Below are 13070 nucleotides of genomic sequence, written 5' to 3'. Positions count from 1 at the left end.
TCATTTTAAAATATTTTCTATTTTTTTTTTTCATTAAAATTGTGTCACTTTTCCATACAATTTACTATAATTTATCGGTCTTCACCTTTAATATTTAAAATCATACAACGACCTTACATTGTTGATAAATAAAAAATGACGTTTAGTTTTCTGCATATTTTGTTTATTACATATTGTTATCGCCAAATTTATCAATGACGGTTGTCGGGTACCTGAATTAAAGAATGTAACGGGAAAAACCTTAGTTTTTATACCAATTTAAGTATATTTAAAAAAACACTTTTTATTGCATAATTTATAAAAATTTCTATTTTTAGCTAATGAGGTAAAAGACTGTTACAAAAAATTGGAGGGAAGTAGAGTCGGTAATACATATATGCAATGTCTTCAACAAGCTGCGGCAGGAGTAGACATAGTCGAAATTCCTCATAGTAAGGCTGAAGCATGTCGGTAAGTTAGAATGTAAAATTACCAAAAATAAAAATTTAATAAAAACTAAAATACCGATGAGTGAGATCAGTATTTACCCCGGTTCTCGCAATTTATGCTTAATATCTTAAGTGACTATTTTTAAACACAATGAAGGTGTTTCTAATAAACCAAAATACAATTTATTTATTCAATACACATGACACAAAATTATTATTTTGTTCTTCACGCATATCGCTCACTGGATGCAATAATGGCACATCTAATAAATTGGACTTTGTAGAAAATAAAAGTTTTGTAATTTAAAAATACTAGATTGAGATTTACGTGAATATCTTTATGTCAGTTCTGTACATTTAAAAAAAACTGACTTCATAAGTTTCTAGTATAGTGAATAAAAACAAAAAACTAAGACTATAACCATAAAAGAAAAATACATTTTTGTATAACTAAATCAACCCTTTAAAATATCCACAAGGAAACTAAGTTCCTGTAGCTGGCTGTATACCATGTATCACAAAAAATTTAAGTAAGAATCTTTTAAAAAAGGTATATAAATAATAATTAAAAACGCAAACGGGATATGTCATGAAGACAAAACATTTTTGGAAACCATGTTTCATCATCAGTGTCTAGGTGTACATGTTTTGTCCCAGTAAATATCAGGGTAACAACCAATTAAACTTGATCTGTTACAACTTGGTTTACATAATTTGGTATTATATTTTACGATGTTGAAGTTACCAGTGGATATGATAACATAGTGACGTATGACTCCACAACTCAGTTGCTATCATCAAGTCCTCGTAGACACTTCGTCTCAGGACCTGCAACTTCATGTGACGTCATACGTCGCCATGTTATCATATCCACTGGTAACTTTAACATCGTAAAATATAATACCAAATAATGTAAACCAAATTGTAACAGATAAATTTTAACGGGTTTTTTCCCTGATATTTAGTGGCTCAATGGATCCCTCCTGAAAGAAGAAAGAGAGGACGACCACGGAGAAGTTGGCGCAACGATATTGATGAAGCAATGGCGGCAAGAGACTTAGAAGAGGCAACTGCATATGACAGAAAAAGATGGAAATAGGGGGCGGAGAAGCGGCGACAGCCGTAATAAATCCGTTATTATTATATATTATTTTTCCCTGATATTTAGTGGCTCAAAACATGTACACCTAGACACTGATGATGGAACATGGTTTCCGAAAACCTTTTGTCTTCATGACATAGCCCGTTTGGGTTTTTAATTTATATAGCTTTTATAAAGGATTTTTACTTTAATTCCTTTAAAATATGCTCTTAACTTATTTTAAACACACTGTTACAGCTTTTAAGTATGCCACAATACATTAAAATTATAGTTTGCAAAAAACTAAGGTAATAAAACAAACACAATATAAAAACAGTGCATTATTCTCCTGATTAAATAGGAAAAATCTTAACACAAACAAGGCAAAGTTTGTTGCGGTTGATTATTATTCTTCATAAGGTTTGAGGCTGTTGTAAAAATGAGCATGGCACCTTTTAATAGCATTGGTCCGCAATAATTCCATTGGGTCTTTATATTTTTCTTTAGGTATCTCTAGAAGCGGTTTGTAAGCACATTCTAATTTTATGTTTCTATAATTCAGAGAGGTAGTGTTGTTTGTTCGCAAATTTTTTCTTGGTTTAATAATTACAGTTCTATATTCAGACAGAATGACGTCTTATAGTAAAATTGGTCCAAATTATCTCTTTCAACGTTAAACACGCATGCTTCACTATACTTTACAGTATCATTTAAAGAGTCTTTGATAAAATTAAAGGAAATTTGCAAAGTTAACTGTTTTATATCAACAAAGTCATCGTTACTCATTTCCACTACTGTAAAAGGTTGTTTGGTTTTCCTTTCCGTTTGCACTAATATTACGAACTGTTTTGATGTTAAAATTGGCCTTGATCTAAGACTACTTTTTATATTTTTTTCTATGAGGTAGTGGATATTGTCTCCTTAATTTTGCGTATGTCGAGTAACCAGGTACTTATGAGTAATTGATTTTATTTTACTGTAATTCTAATTCATAAAAGTAAGCTGCTAGTAAAAATTTGTTTTTCTGCTGTCCCGAACAATTATCTGAATAAAATACAATTTTAAAATTATTTCCCTCATATTCTTCGAATTTTCGTTGCATATATTTTAAGAGACACGACCCTATTTCATTAGGTCCACGTTTTCCCTGTCCTTTATGACACATAAAACAATAAACCGAGCCCTGCCATTTACTGGCCAGGTCGCAAACTGTAAAATTGTACATAGAAAATTTTGACTTTTAATAAAACGTGGACACATCAGCTTTTGAAAGCGGAAATATAGCTTCTAAATTCAAACAGGTCACCTTCTAAAATTCAGATATTTTATCCTTGTCCGCTTGCTTCTCTGCCCTGCTTATTTTTTTTTTCGTGTTCCTTTAATATACGTTATATATATGTTATTCAGAATGTGCTCTTGTATAGTGACTTTTGATTTTCGGATTTGATTCAATATCACGAATATCAATTTTGGCGCCAGACTTACTTTTTTGCTTTCTATGTCTTCCTCTTTGTGGCGTACAAAACCGAATCTATATAAAAAAAGTTACAAAATGTACCACATATAAATCTGAAGTATAGTCTGACGTATATTAGACAATAAACCACCAACTCACCAATAGGTTTACTATAGTGAAGTCGTTTTACCCTGTCGTATTTCGGATTAACGCCCGAAAAATAATTTATGACTCTAGTTACAGCCACTCTGTTATGCTTTCCCTTTTCTTCCTGCTTTGTGGTATCGAACCTCCTACTGGTCGGCTGTAGTACTTGAGGATTCCGAAAACAAGAATTCCGAATTTGCCAAACAATTTGTGTTTCTTGACGAAACATGGATTTTTGCTAAAGGAAATAATACCAAATCATCCTGGCAAGATCATTCTACCAAATGCTATTTGAGTCCTAGTGCGAGTAATGGCAAAAGATATATTATATTGCATGCAGACAATATGAAAGGTTTTATATCCAATGCTAGATTTATATTTTTTTCGACAAAAAAAACTGATGATTACCACGGAAATATGGACGCCGATATTTTTGAACATTGGTTTAAGGAAAAATTATTAAAAAATCTGGAAAATACGTCATTAATAGTCTTAGACAATGCTTCGTCTCACACCAGAGAGGAGGAAAAGTTTCCCATAAGCAGCTGGAAAAAAGAAGACTTAAGAAAGTGGCTGTCGGAGAAAAATATAGAACACTTACATCTAGTTTTATTAGCTGAATTATTAAATAAGTTCAAAGAACATATTACTCAGAAAAAATTTGTTGTTGACCAAATGGCACTGAAATATAATCATGAGGTCCTTAGACTACCACCATATCACTGCCAGTACAATCCAACTGAATTGATGTGGGGCATCACTAAAAACTACTATGATAAACATGCATGTAAGACCACTGACGAAGCCAGCGTTTTACAACTTTGGCAAGATGCACTAAACCAAGTTAATGAGGAACAATGGTGGAAATGTATTCAGCATACTGAAAAAAAAAATTTTAGAGTGATATGAAATAGAACAAGTTATTGATGAAGTAAGACCTTTAATTATTCGTAATAATGAAGATTCAGATGAATCGGATAGCGAGTCAGATAGTGATGATACCTGTCCATAGATTAAGACGTAGATAGAAAAATTAACACAAAAGGGTACCAACCACCATAAATACACAAAAAAAAATAAAACAAAAACCGCATGCAGAAGTGAGCCAGAGGCATGCCGCACGATTCTCTTAAATCCAAGCACCAAAAAAATTAGCTTAGCAAGTAAGGTAGATTAAGGACATGACTGGACGAATAACTGGGTATTAGACGACGGATGAAAGGATTCGATGCTTGCTCGCTCTCGACTGTACTTGGTGCAGAAAAGGCAAAGCAAGTATCGGCACACACAACCATCATTAGATCCCAGAACAATTGCTTTGACCGGTAGTGATAAGGCCAAATGGGCTAACCTACCTCGGTGGGTTTGGGAAGGTGTGTGTGGGAAGTAGAAATAAGGCTTTGTTTTATATAGTGTTACTATAATAAATATCATGGCCTATAAAACTGTAAATATATTATGACTAATTATGTCTTTGTTCTAGTCATTTCGGCGTTTGTTTACCAGAAATCAATAGACCCGAATTATGATGAGTCATCCACGACTCAAGGGTTCCAAGCAGTTGAAAAACTAGTTTTAGCCGAAGACCGCCTTCGCCAAAATGGCCTTAGTAAACTGTGATTTAATTGTTACGGCAATTATGTTAGAGCCATAACAAATTTCGTTAAAAACTAATGCAAAATTGGCATCCGGTGGGTCTTTTCCAAGTACAACTTAGCTTCCATACCTACAATTAACTATCAAAACCTTAATTGTTTGAACTTAAAAAAATAACTTTGCAAAATTGTTTTATCTTAATAAATAAAAAAATTATAGCAATATTAAACGTTAAAAATGGTACTAAAAAGTTGTGAACTAATCTGTTTATAAGAGATTTCAACAATATTAAGGTATAAACTTGGCTAATGAATCTGACTAATGAAAGTTATAAAACAACTCACAGCCAACATTTTAAGGTTTGTTAAGGATAAATGTTTCTGTGTCAATTTTTAACAAAGATATGGAACTTTTAATAACGCGGTCTAACGCGGTCAGCTCGCGGTGATTGCGGACACGCATAAACTGGGCACTTAAGTAAATTTTCAGTATCTCTACAAAAAACTAATCAAATTGTAAAAAAATATTAAAAATTAAAATGTTTTTTTTAAATTTGTCTATAACTTTCAATAGCCAAACTGTCAATATTTACGGCTCATTTAAAAATTTTTTAAACAAATTATTTCACCACTTTTTAATTAACGAAAATTTCAACTAAAAATTATGTTTTAATATTTTTATTCATAAGTATAAAGTAACATACATCTTTAAATTTATATGTATTTTACGTATGTATTGGTTTTTATGCGTTGCGAGCCTCAGAGTGCGCCTCAGAGCCCGTTATTAAAAGTTTCATATCTTGGTCAAAAATTACCAAAAACACCCAAGCAAGAAAAGCAATTCCCCTTCTCAATAGTATCCTTTGGGATCAATCAATCTCTAATAATAACAAGCACAAGATACATAACACAATCATTAAAAGTATAATTATGTACAGTAGTAAATTTTGGCAAATAAAGCAAAGATACAAGAGAAAACTTGAGGCAACGGAAATGGATTTCTGGAGACGTTCAGCTGGAAAATCTAGACTAGAAAGAGTAACGAACAACAGAATAAAAGAAATTATGAAAGTAAAATATACAATAGTAGACGATATTGGTACCCAACAACTCAGATGGTACGGTCATGTACAGAGAATGTCTGAAGAACGTCTCCCAAAAGAAGTCCTAATGTGGACCCCTCATGGTGGAAAAAAAGAGGAAGATGAAGAGTCTGGTACTCTTGAAATAACTAATCTGCGCTTCAAAAAAACATAAAAAGACGTCAAGGTACCAAGTAGGCATAAAAGTACATACTCTTACCATCATGGCTCTTAAAGTAAGAGTTGTTGCGGATAATTAAAAATACGAAGGGTTGTTTCTAGTAGTAATATAATAAAAAATAAACTCGTTTGGTAATTAAAAAATACCAATGACAATATAAAATGAATTTCAATAAATATTATTACATCACTTAATTGCTGATACGGAAATAAAACTAAAATAACAAGAAAGGCTATTTCAAAAGACAGGTTGACATCAACAGTTCACAAATCTAAACACCCAGATAAAAAAACCAAGAATTAGGTACTTTTTAAGAAGATTAGGAAGTTAGTACAGGATATCAGCGAAGACAAAAAGTATTTACAATACAAAATTCACCGAAGATATGCAAACATTTACAAAGCAAATGAAATAAATTGCCGTGGAACAAAATAAATTATGAAAATTATTTAAAAGGGAACTAAGTGAAAAACGCATAAAAACTTTAGGTGAGATAGAATTTATAAAAAGATTATAAAGTTTAAATTAATTCGTTTAAAGTTAATAAAAAGTAAAGGAAAATATTGTTGTCAATTGGTATCTGATATCTCACGTTTTCCTGTCATTAATGTATAATTATTTTTACGTGGGCGTATCGTTGGTGTTTTTGAAAAATGTCATGTGAAGATATGGTATAATAGCTCAAAGGGGTCTTCCTTAGTGCCTAATTACCTAAGTGACCAGGATTTTCTTTGATTGCACAGGTTGGATATAGATCAAACTTGATCGTAGAATATTTTTGATAGGGTGTACCCTTGAACGATATTTAGGATATATCTTGCGCTTATTTTTATGTTTAAGTAGACCACACTTGTTAAGATTTGGTGTATTGACACAATTCTGTTGGCTTCTCTTATTTTTTCTATCTTATTTGTTAAAATGTAAGCAAAATTATTTCCAGGGGAAGGTTTAATAACTTCATTTTGTTTTTCAGGGTTATGACTAAAGTTGCTAAATGTCTTCCAAAGATGTTTTCTGAAAAATGTGACACGTCCGACAACTTAAATAAATTCATAAAAGTTTACGAAGAAGCAATAGTTGGTCCATGCGCGTCTTAAAAACATTTTTTTTTATTATACTAAACTAAATAAAAAAATTACTGAGTATCTATATTTGTGTTTCAAACTACCTGTATTATAATTTTAAATGATAATATAAAAATAAGGCGACGTTTCCATATTTATATCCGCTATAACCTAATCTCATGACATGAGCTTACAAATAACTTCATGAAGAATTTAAACATATTCTTTTAAATGTGTTAACCTTAACTGATATGGCAAGAAAAAAATACATATAAGGTATGGCTGGATCATATTTCAGCTTTGGATTTTTTGTGTAAATAAACAAAAAATTAAGCAAATTATAATAAAAAAGTATTATATTATTGATTATAACACTGCATAAACCAAAAAATCCTATATCACTTACTGCTAGAAAGAAATATATGGGGTTGACTTAAAAAACCAAGTAAAAAATCTCAAAAAATAACGAAAAAACACACGTGTATTTTCAAAAAAAATAATTTCTTATTAAATAATGTTTAAATAAAGGATCAAAAACCAAATGAGAAATATTTAATTATATACAAAAAATTTAACAAACAAGTATGAACATTATTAAACTGTTTATTCGGGCTGTTGGGCCGTTGTCTTCTGTTGAGATTTGTTCTCGACGTTTCGCCAACACTAGGGGTTGGCATCTTCTGGAGATGTTGATGCTTCGCTTGTAAGCAGAAACTGACGACGCGTTGTACTACGGAGGCAATATTTATAATTCCCACTCGCCTCCCCTCCACTGGTTTCGGCTTGAGGGGGCGTGTCGTTGTTTATAGTAGCTTTTCTATCTCCGTGTTTGGCGGGAAGGGCGTTTGTGGATTTTAATACTGGTATCCATGTTTTGTTGATTTTTAGTCCTTCTTCTATCCTATTGAAATTGTTTGGGTGCTTGTATATTTCCACCGCTTCCCGATATAACCGTGGGTAGTACTGTGAAGTTTTGTCCAGCATCTGTGTTTCTTCAAATAGTATTCGATGTTCTCCGCTTCCCAAAGCGTGTTCGGCAACGGCAGATTTGTCGATATGTCCTAAACGACAATGGCTTTTATGTTCATTTATCCTGGTGTTGGTGTGTCTTTTTGTGGTTCCCACATATACCATTCCACATGTGCATGGTATTCGGTATACTCCGGCCGTTGCTAATGGGTCGCGTTTGTCTTTTACCGATCTTAAACAATCCTTGATCTTCTTTGTAGGTCTGAAGATGGTCTTTATGTTGGCTTTCTTGAGTATTCGCCCAATTCTGTCCGTTACCCCCGATATATAGGGCAAGAACGCTTTCCCTTTACATTCTGTTTCTTCGTCCCTTCTTCTAGATACGTTGTTCATCGCCTTGTGTATTTCTCTTCTGGTGTACCCATTAGAGGTGAGCGCTTTTTCAATATAAAGAAGTTCACTTTGGAGATGTTGTGGTTCACAAATTCTCTTCGCCCTCTCTGCCAAAGTTTTGATGATACCTTGTTTTTGGCTAGGATGATGATTTGAGTTCCTGTTTAGGTATCTGTCTGTGTGTGTAGGTTTTCGATACACTTTATGTCCTAAGTGACCTTCCTTTCGATTTACTAATACATCCAGGAACGCTAGTTGTTGAGCTTTTTCTGTTTCCATCGTAAATTGAATATTTGGATGTAGTGTATTTATATAAGCCAGGAAATCGTTTAGTTTTTCTGCTCCGTGACCCCAAATCACAAAGGTGTCATCAACGTATCTGAACCATACCCTAGGCTTGTATGCTGAGTCCATTATCTTCTTCTCTAAATGCTCCATGAAAAGGTTGGCTACGACCGGGCTTAGTGGGCTTCCCATTGCTACTCCATCCATCTGTTCATAAATTTGGTCTTCCCATGAAAAGTATGTGGTAGTTAGGCAAATACGGTATAATTCCACCATATCCTTGGAAACTAGTCCCTCAATTAAATTCAGAACGTCTTCTAGGGGGACTCTTGTAAATAGGGAAACCACATCAAAACTAACAAGAATGTCGGATTCCTGCAAAGTTATTCCTTTGATCTTCTCAATAAAATGGGCGGAGTCTTTTACAAAGGCATCGTTTTTTCCTATATGTGGTTGTAAAATATCGGCCAGATGTTTTGCAAGGCTGTAAGACGGAGATCCTATGGAGCTCACAATAGGGCGGAGAGGTACATCGTCTTTGTGTATTTTCGGCAAACCATACAAGCGTGGTGGAACTGCTTCGCTGTTGCATATTCTTGGCTTTATCTCCTCTGGTATGGACGAAGATTTAATAAGTCTGTTGATTTTCCGTAGGGTGACTGCTGTGGGATCTTTTTTAAGTTTCTTATAAACCGCAGGATCTAGAAGATTTTGTATTTTCGTTTTGTAGTCGGCTGTCTTCATTACGATCGTGGCGTTTCCCTTGTCTACTGGTAAAATTACAACATCTTTGTCTGCGTTTAACGATTTTATGGCACGTATTTCTTGGTGGCTCAAATTATTTTTCGGTGTCTTAGCTTTATGCAAAATTCTTGCTGATTCTGTCCTTATTTCTTCAGCTGCTTCGATTGGTAAGTTGCGGATCGCAGACTCTATATTAGCGATGATGTCTTCTTTGGGTATAACTTTAGGCACAATCGCAAAATTTCCCCCTTTGGCTAACAATGATGTTTCAGCTGAAGTTAAAACTTTATCTGAAAGATTGACCACTGTTCTTTCTGTGTTTTGTTTTGATTCTACCTCCTTATGTTTGGTTAAGCGTTCGTATTTGTTTTTCTGGCGTTCAGTGTTCCTTTCTAGTTCATTTTCCATTTTTCTGTAACAAATGGATTCAATTTTATTCCAATCTTCATATTTCAACCTGCTGCTCAAAACGTAAAACAAATCTAGAAGCTCCTTGTCAACCTTCGCCAAATTTCGTCTGGTGTCATGTATTCGTTCTCGTAATAGTGCTTTTTCCATGCGTGTATATATTCTATTGGCTTGACTTGTTCTGATGGATCGATTCGTTCGTAAGAAGTTCGGTAGTACCCCGTTGTCTCGACATCGTGATAGAAAAGCTAACGACGCAAGAAGTTGAGCTTTCTTCTTCCGTAGACAATCTAGTCTTCTGTAGTATGTAGTTACCTCCTCCCCGTAGAGGCGACTGATAAATTGCGTTAGGCTTTCACGGCCATCGTCTAACTTATTAAACTGTTTATTCGGGCTGTTGGGCCGTTGTCTTCTGTTGAGATTTGTTCTCGACGTTTCGCCAACACTAGGGGTTGGCATCTTCTGGAGATGTTGATGCTTCGCTTGTAAGCAGAAAACAAATACGAACGCTTAACCAAACATAAGGAGGTAGAATCAAAACAAAACACAGAAAGAACAGTGGTCAATCTTTCAGATAAAGTTTTAACTTCAGCTGAAACATCATTGTTAGCCAAAGGGGGAAATTTTGCGATTGTGCCTAAAGTTATACCCAAAGAAGACATCATCGCTAATATAGAGTCTGCGATCCGCAACTTACCAATCGAAGCAGCTGAAGAAATAAGGACAGAATCAGCAAGAATTTTGCATAAAGCTAAGACACCGAAAAATAATTTGAGCCACCAAGAAATACGTGCCATAAAATCGTTAAACGCAGACAAAGATGTTGTAATTTTACCAGCAGACAAGGGAAACGCCACGATCGTAATGAAGACAGCCGACTACAAAACGAAAATACAAAATCTTCTAGATCCTGCGGTTTATAGGAAACTTAAAAAAGATCCCACAGCAGTCACCCTACGGAAAATCAACAGACTTATTAAATCTTCGTCCATACCAGAGGAGATAAAGCCAAGAATATGCAACAGCGAAGCAGTCCCACCACGCTTGTATGGTTTGCCGAAAATACACAAAGACGATGTACCTCTCCGCCCTATTGTGAGCTCCATAGGATCTCCGTCTTACAGCCTTGCAAAACATCTGGCCGATATTTTACAACCACATATAGGAAAAAACGATGCCTTTGTAAAAGACTCCGCCCATTTTATTGAGAAGATCAAAGGAATAACTTTGCAGGAATCCGACATTCTTGTTAGTTTTGATGTGGTTTCCCTATTTACAAGAGTCCCCCTAGAAGACGTTCTGAATTTAATTGAGGGACTAGTTTCCAAGGATATGGTGGAATTATACCGTATTTGCCTAACTACCACATACTTTTCATGGGAAGACCAAATTTATGAACAGATGGATGGAGTAGCAATGGGAAGCCCACTAAGCCCGGTCGTAGCCAACCTTTTCATGGAGCATTTAGAGAAGAAGATAATGGACTCAGCATACAAGCCTAGGGTATGGTTCAGATACGTTGATGACACCTTTGTGATTTGGGGTCACGGAGCAGAAAAACTAAACGATTTCCTGGCTTATATAAATACACTACATCCAAATATTCAATTTACGATGGAAACAGAAAAAGCTCAACAACTAGCGTTCCTGGATGTATTAGTAAATCGAAAGGAAGGTCACTTAGGACATAAAGTGTATCGAAAACCTACACACACAGACAGATACCTAAACAGGAACTCAAATCATCATCCTAGCCAAAAACAAGGTATCATCAAAACTTTGGCAGAGAGGGCGAAGAGAATTTGTGAACCACAACATCTCCAAAGTGAACTTCTTTATATTGAAAAAGCGCTCACCTCTAATGGGTACACCAGAAGAGAAATACACAAGGCGATGAACAACGTATCTAGAAGAAGGGACGAAGAAACAGAATGTAAAGGGAAAGCGTTCTTGCCCTATATATCGGGGGTAACGGACAGAATTGGGCGAATACTCAAGAAAGCCAACATAAAGACCATCTTCAGACCTACAAAGAAGATCAAGGATTGTTTAAGATCGGTAAAAGACAAACGCGACCCATTAGCAACGGCCGGAGTATACCGAATACCATGCACATGTGGAATGGTATATGTGGGAACCACAAAAAGACACACCAACACCAGGATAAATGAACATAAAAGCCATTGTCGTTTAGGACATATCGACAAATCTGCCGTTGCCGAACACGCTTTGGGAAGCGGAGAACATCGAATACTATTTGAAGAAACACAGATGCTGGACAAAACTTCACAGTACTACCCACGGTTATATCGGGAAGCGGTGGAAATATACAAGCACCCAAACAATTTCAATAGGATAGAAGAAGGACTAAAAATCAACAAAACATGGATACCAGTATTAAAATCCACAAACGCCCTTCCCGCCAAACACGGAGATAGAAAAGCTACTATAAACAACGACACGCCCCCTCAAGCCGAAACCAGTGGAGGGGAGGCGAGTGGGAATTATAAATATTGCCTCCGTAGTACAACGCGTCGTCAGTTTCTGCTTACAAGCGAAGCATCAACATCTCCAGAAGATGCCAACCCCTAGTGTTGGCGAAACGTCGAGAACAAATCTCAACAGAAGACAACGGCCCAACAGCCCGAATAAACAGTTTAATAAGTTAGACGATGGCCGTGAAAGCCTAACGCAAAGTATGAACATGATGATAACTACTCAATATTACACCTACTACAAAAATTTGATGTACACAATGGTTTTTGCATATATGTTTTTCACACTTATTACATCTAAGTGATTGTTTATTTTCATTACGTGGGTAAATATAACATCTCCCACGTTTAGTAGCTCTTTGCCTTGCCTGGTTTTGGTCATCTAACGAGATGTGGCCAACTCGACGAAAAAGTCCTCTCAATTCTCTGGGAATATTTACCCTAACAGCACGCCGAACTAAGTGATTGTGTATTAGCTGTTTACCTAAATCAATCAAGAATTTTTGCCGTGTTAACCCAGATTCTGGATAAGCAGCGTTATATAAAACGTGTCCATTGACACCAGCAACATCCAGGATCCCAAACCAAATAGCTTGTGGCCATCTTCTAGTACGCCGTCCTACTTTGTAGTTGACACCAGTTTGATCCAGTACATCTAACCCAACTTTGGTAATGTTGTAAAAGTCTATAATATCCGGTAGTTTCTTAGCTGTTTCCAATAATTTGTTGTTATGATCGAGAT

General features: G+C 35.3%; 1 long non-coding RNA gene across 1 annotated transcript; it reads left to right on the top strand.

Moving 5' to 3' along the window:
• Positions 1-321: 321 nt before the first annotated feature.
• Positions 322-7119, top strand: LOC140438332 (uncharacterized). Its single transcript, XR_011950502.1, has 2 exons — positions 322-450; positions 6944-7119. It is a non-coding gene; the product is annotated as an uncharacterized lncRNA (long non-coding RNA).
• The last annotated feature ends 5951 nt before the right edge of the window (positions 7120-13070 follow it).

The sequence above is a fragment of the Diabrotica undecimpunctata genome, chromosome 4, assembly GCF_040954645.1.
Source record: "Diabrotica undecimpunctata isolate CICGRU chromosome 4, icDiaUnde3, whole genome shotgun sequence".
NCBI classification, from domain to species: Eukaryota; Metazoa; Arthropoda; class Insecta; order Coleoptera; family Chrysomelidae; genus Diabrotica; species Diabrotica undecimpunctata.
Note: the sequence above shows the minus strand (reverse complement) of the source record. Positions and strands in the feature narration are given on the sequence as shown.